This window comes from Hemitrygon akajei, chromosome 21 (assembly GCF_048418815.1).
Source record: "Hemitrygon akajei chromosome 21, sHemAka1.3, whole genome shotgun sequence".
Classification (NCBI taxonomy): Eukaryota; Metazoa; Chordata; class Chondrichthyes; order Myliobatiformes; family Dasyatidae; genus Hemitrygon; species Hemitrygon akajei.
Genome location: NC_133144.1, coordinates 24,330,945 through 24,337,024, shown reverse-complemented (window position 1 = coordinate 24,337,024; position 6,080 = coordinate 24,330,945).

The window sequence follows — 6,080 nt, the reverse complement described above, 5'->3', positions numbered from 1 at the left end:
GTTAGATGAAACAAAAATGGGAGCTGTCATGAACCACCGTTTGAGGTCTGCAAAAGCAGCCTCCGCTTTGGTAGTCCAAACAAAAGAGCCCATGGATCTCTTGCTTAGTGCTGACAACAGAGCCGTCATTGAGCTGAAATTCCTGATGAACTTTCTGTAAAAGTTGGCAAATCCCAGGAGTTGTTGGACTTGTTTCCTTATTGTATTCTTGTGGCCAATATCTATCTGACTGCTTAGTAGGGTCCATCTTTGGATTACCATTAGTGATGATAAAACCCAAAAATTAAACAGTTACTTGAAATTCAAGCTTTTCTAGCTTAACATAAAGTCCCTGATCTCGGAACCTCTTTAAGACATGCATAATATGAGCGATGTGCTCCTCCATGGACTTCAAGAAGATTAAGGTGTCATCCAAGCAGAAGAAGGTGCACTTATGGAGAGCATCCCAGAGCACATTGTTTATAAAGACCTGGAAAACCGCTGGCATGTTTGTGAGACTGAAGGGCATGACCAGGTACTCAGAGCGCCCTGTCGGTGTGTTCACTGCAGTATTCCACTTGTCACCATCCTTTATGTGGACCAGATTGTAGGCAATCCTGCAAGTCTAACTTTGGGAATACTCTTGCCGCTTGGAGAATCTTGAACGCAATGTTCATGAATGGAAGGGAGTCATGACTTTTGGCTGTTATGCAATTTAGCCCTCAATCATCAATGCATGGCCACAGGCTCCCATCCTTTTTCAGTACAAAGAAGAAGTCTGAACTGGCTGGTGAAATGGTGGGCTAGATGAATCCCATTACTAGAGCCTCCTTTATATACTCCTCCATAGTGCCTCTCACTGGGCCTGAGAGAGCGTATAATCGACCCTATGGTGAACAAGTACTAGACAGTAGGTCTATAGCACAGTCGTAGGATCAGTGTGGTGGAAGAGTTGAGGCCTTTCCCTTGCTGAAGACCTCTTCCGAAGGGACGGTGCAGCTTGGGTGTTGCAATTACCCCTGAACCTTCCTCCAAGGACGACTCCTGAGGCTCCTGGGGTAGTGAGGGGAATTTATCAAATCTCCGAGTCTCCTCCATAGGTTCACTAGCGTCTTTGGTTGAAACAGAGGCCAAATCAGAGTCCAAATCCTACAAATAGCCCTTGTGCTCCAGGGACTAGGCTTTAAGGGTTTACATTTTGGGGCCTTTCCCTTAGATGGGACCTGGCAACTAAATCCCTTAGGCTTGGCTGGAGCCAGCTGGTCTACCCTTGGAGGTAAAACTGGGTCCCCTGAAGACTCCATGTTACCCCCAACAAAGTCTGCCCCCTCATTGAAAGCTGGTCTTGGACGAGTCTGGGGTCAGAACACCAAGCTGAAAACATTCCCTCTTGTAATAACTTGAGCTTGAATTGTTTCTCCGTTCCTTCCAGTTCACAGAAGGGCTATGCTGGGACAGCCAATGGTGCTCAAGGATCAGGGGTATGTGAGAAGAACCGACGATATAGAAACAAATGTCCTCCATACATTCCTCTATCCCCATCCACAAAACCAGTAACTGTTGCAGGATCTGCCCGGACCCAAGAGGGTGACCGTCCAGAGCTATTGTAGGCATGGGCTGGCTCAACTCCTGCAGAGGAATGTTGAGTCGCCTGGTGGTCCCCAATTCAGGGAATTACTGGCTGTCCCAGAATCCACAAAAGCATTCGCCTCTCTTCGGTTATTAATCCAGGAGGTCTCTGTCTTCAGTGTAACACCAGAATCCGTAGGGTTGGGAGTAGTGGCTGCTGACACTGGACAGTCTTAGTAGTTATCCCGATGGCTGCAGCTTCAGACATTCAGCCCACAGGTGACCTGCTTTCCTGCAGAAATAGCAGCAACCTCGACTCCAACTCCAGGACCACTCATCAGCAGAGAACCTTGTGCAGCCAATTTGCATGGGCTCAACAGTATCCTGAGTAGGAGACGGCTGGTCATTGTCTGAAGTTGGGAAGTGGAACTATGATGTGTTGGGATTGGCATGGGTTAGCACTCTTCAGCCTCTTGTAGTAGTCCCACTCTTGCTCCGCCAGGCAATTATTGAGGCAGGTGGATTGGTCGATCAGAACCTCCAAGTTCTCTCTGGGCTCTCCCAAGGCAAGAGCATCTGGGAGTCTGTGGCCAAGGCCCTCCCATTGCAGCCACTCTCTTCAGCCCAAAGTTCAAAACTCAATAGCGTAGCTGGCTGCTGGCTGATTATCCTTACACACCTTCATCAGACAGTCCAAGGCTCAGTTTACTCCAGAGGGATGATGGAACACCCTCTTCCATGAATTCCTTCAGATCCAAGAAAATCTTCAGTCTTTGCTCCCAATGCACAGTGGCCTAGGCCAGGGCTCTCCAGGTCAGGAGAGAGATCATGGAGGCCACCATTCCGCACTCACTAGGGAATCAGGATGGCTGGAATTCAAGCACTAGTGCACATTGAGTGAGGAAGCCATGGCAAGAGCCTGGGTCACTTCCAAATCTCTGCAAGGTTGGAAGATGGACTGGCTCCGCAGAACGATCAACAGCTTCACCTGAGCGACTCTGGCTTCCTCCTTGCAATTGTTGGCACACAGTGACCTGGAGATTGTGTATCTCCAGACTCTATCTGGAAAGTTTCTCATTGTGACTGGCCATGGCTGACGAGAGGCTCTGATACTCCACTGGGTCCATGTTAGGCTCAATTGTCATGTGACGAGAGACTTAGGCGAGGATGGTTTGGACCGAAGTGCTGGAGTATCTGAGACTAGAATTGAGACACAATACGAGACTGAATCAAAGACAAGGTTCTAAACTAGACACTAGGTAAGAATCCAAAGCTGAGCTGATGATTGAGCCTGAACCTCAGTTCAGGTGATCTTTAAATATTAAAATCCTGGCAGTAAATTATGGCTGCTAATTAGCGGGGTGGGCCTGAATCTTTAAAGAGGTCAAGCCAGTTCTCCATATTCCGGAGAGTTAGAGCATCTATACCCCAGAGGCTGGCATGGCCAGGTGCGTGTCATAAGGAGACAAGGACTCGGATCTGAAGACACTGGGCTGAACTCTCCCCAGTGGACTCACAGGGATTTGCAGACTAGGCTGCAGACAACAGGCCTTGATCCTCAGCATTGATCCCAGGGCATACCAACCAATGAATGCCAGGCCTCAAAATCCTGAATCACAGATCAGGCCTTGAACTCAGCTCTCACCAAATCACGAAGCCAGAGGTTTCCTGATGCATTGGAAGAGAATGCTTTCCATGGTGTGTCAATAAGGTAAGGTGAGGGTCAAAGTGGACATACCAAAGTTCTTAATCCTCCAGAGGAAATAGAGGCTGTGGTGAACTTTCTTGGCTGTGGCTTTGAACTTTCAAGGAATCAGCACCACTTGCAATGTCTTGCAATGTCGTCAGAACCCAATCCTGCATTGGCACCTCATCTGCTTAAGTGAGTAAAATGCTTAAAAATCATCAAACACTCTTGCTTCAACTGTGTAAACCACAATCATGAAGTCGGAGATGCCAATTTTAACTGCCCTCCCACAATGTCATATAATCTGAGCAGGAAATGTTGAAACTCCCCCAAAACTGCCTCCGGTTTCTTGTTTGTTATTCAGTTACCTCCTACACGGTGCAGAAAAGTTGACTGCCAGACCCAGGACCTTTTTTTAAATTAAAACTAAGAGGAAGCATTGAAACCTCCAGGACATATGGTTTTCAACTGAAAGGGAGATAAAGCATGTATAGAAAGTGTTGTGTTTATTACAATTCTGGTGCACATCAAAGCCAATAATATGACTTTAAAAAGGTTAATATTATGCTGTTTTCCTTTAATCTGGAGCCAAAATTCCCTTGAGAGCAAGACAGTGACTTTAATAGACCTTATAGCTTAAAGGAAGAGAATTTGCTAGACTTTAATGGCAGATCTAACTCAAATTCAGGTCCAGGGTAAGAGCAAGGTGGTTGCTTGTGCACTAAATGATGCACGTGGTACATCACTCTGAAAATGCTTCCATAGCCTGTCCTTCAACACATAACATGGAAGTATACAGACCCTTCACCCCACTGAGTCCATACAAGCCATCAAGCACCAATTTACACACTCCATTTTTTTAAAATCTCACTAAATTTTCACAATAATTCCATTTCTTTGAAAATTCTTGCATCAGTTCTTACCAGCTTCTACCTCTCATCAATGAGGGACATCTTGCTGTGGACAATTAATGTCTAACCTGCATGCCTTTGGCATTTGCGAGGAAACTAGAGTACACAGGGCAAAGCCACACAGAGAAACTGCAAACTCCAGACAGACTGCACCAGAAAGTAGGATTTAACCAGGTTTGCTACAGACTGTGCTTCCCAGGACAGGTCTTGCCACGTAAGTAAAAGTCTTCAATCCAATGCAGATGTATTTCAAAAATTATGAGGGTCACAATCGCAGAACCATAGCGGTTTGGACAGAACATGTAGTGATGGATCAACACCCTCTGTAATAAGTCCTGAACGTGACCTGAGCATATTCAAGTGGGTGGCATGGTAGCATAGCAATTATGTAACACTTTACAGCGCTGGCAACTTAGATTCAGTTCTGCTGCTGTCTGTAAGGTGTTATTTTCTTCCCCTTGAATGCATGAGTTTCCATCAGGTGCTCTGGTTCCCTCCCACGTTGCTAAGATGTAAGGATTATGGATAAGTGTGGCCATGCTACAGCATGTTAGTACCGGAAGCCTGGTGACACTTGCAGGATGCCCCCAGCATATCCTCTGACTGTGTTGGTCATTGACATACACAATGCATTTCATTGTACACCCAGTAGACACTCTATTAGATACACCTGCTCATTAATGCAAATATCTAATCAGCCAATCATACGGCAGCAATTCATTGCATTAAACAAGCAGTCATGTTTCAAAGGTTCATTTCTTGTTCAGACCAAACATCAGAATGGGGAAGAAATGTGATCTAAGTGACTTTGACCATGGAATGATTGTTGGTGCCAGATGGGGTGGTTTAAGTATCTCAGATAACGCTGATCTCCTGGGATTTTCACACAGAACAGTCTCTAGAGTTTACAGAGAATGGAGCGAGAAACAAAGAAAACTTTCAGTGAGGGTCTGTTCTGTGGACACAAAGGCCTTGCTAATGAGAGCGGTCAGAGGAGAATGGCCAGACTTGTTTACGCTGACAGGAAGGTTACAGTGTTTAGAAGAGCACAACACATTAAACCTTAAAGCTTGGGCTACAGCAGCAGAAGACCACAAACAGACAGTTTGTTTCAGTGTACATGTGACAAATAAAGCTAATCTTTATCTTTAAAAAGTGGCCCACAACTGGTCAAAGTTCAAATTTCTAACGTTCGAAGTAAATTTATTATCAAAGTACATACTGTATATGTCATCATATAGACCCCCGAGGTTCAGTTTCAAATAGGCATTCAAAGTGCAAGGTAGCAGAATAGAATTAATGAATTTAAGATGTTGGAAAAGATTTGTAGCTCAGGTTGAGAATGTTGTTGTTGAGTGGCTTGTTAGCTTGTAGACATTTCATTATCTAGCTGGGCAACATCATCAGTGCAACTTCAAATGAAATGTTGGTGATCTACATTGCACGTCTTTTATGTGTCCTGAGATTAGTCCGTTTCTGTGTGCCATTTCTATTGGTTACTGATTTTGTAATCCATGATTAGTTCGTTAAAATCCAGTAAAGTAGTAATTGTTGTCTGGGCTGAGTTAGTCAACCGTTATATAGCATTAACATCATCCTCATTGATTGACGCGTGTAATCAGGTGTGAATTGGTGCTTGGCTCTGGACTGACGACTTGACGCTGGAGTGAGATGTAAACTGGGTTCATTTCTACGTGCATGTAGATAGAATTCTGTGTGGAGAACAAAGCCCGTAAAAATTCTTGGGCTTGTCTTTGATGGGCTTGACCCAGAATAGTGACATTGGTCCAGTCGAATTAATGTGCTTCGCTGTCACAATTTATAAAGATAAGGGAAAGTTGATCATGATGGTTTACGGCCAGTTGGTGTTTACATTCCACTTCATTGTCAAGTCGTCAGTCTACAGCCAAGAGCCAATTCACCCTTGATTTCAC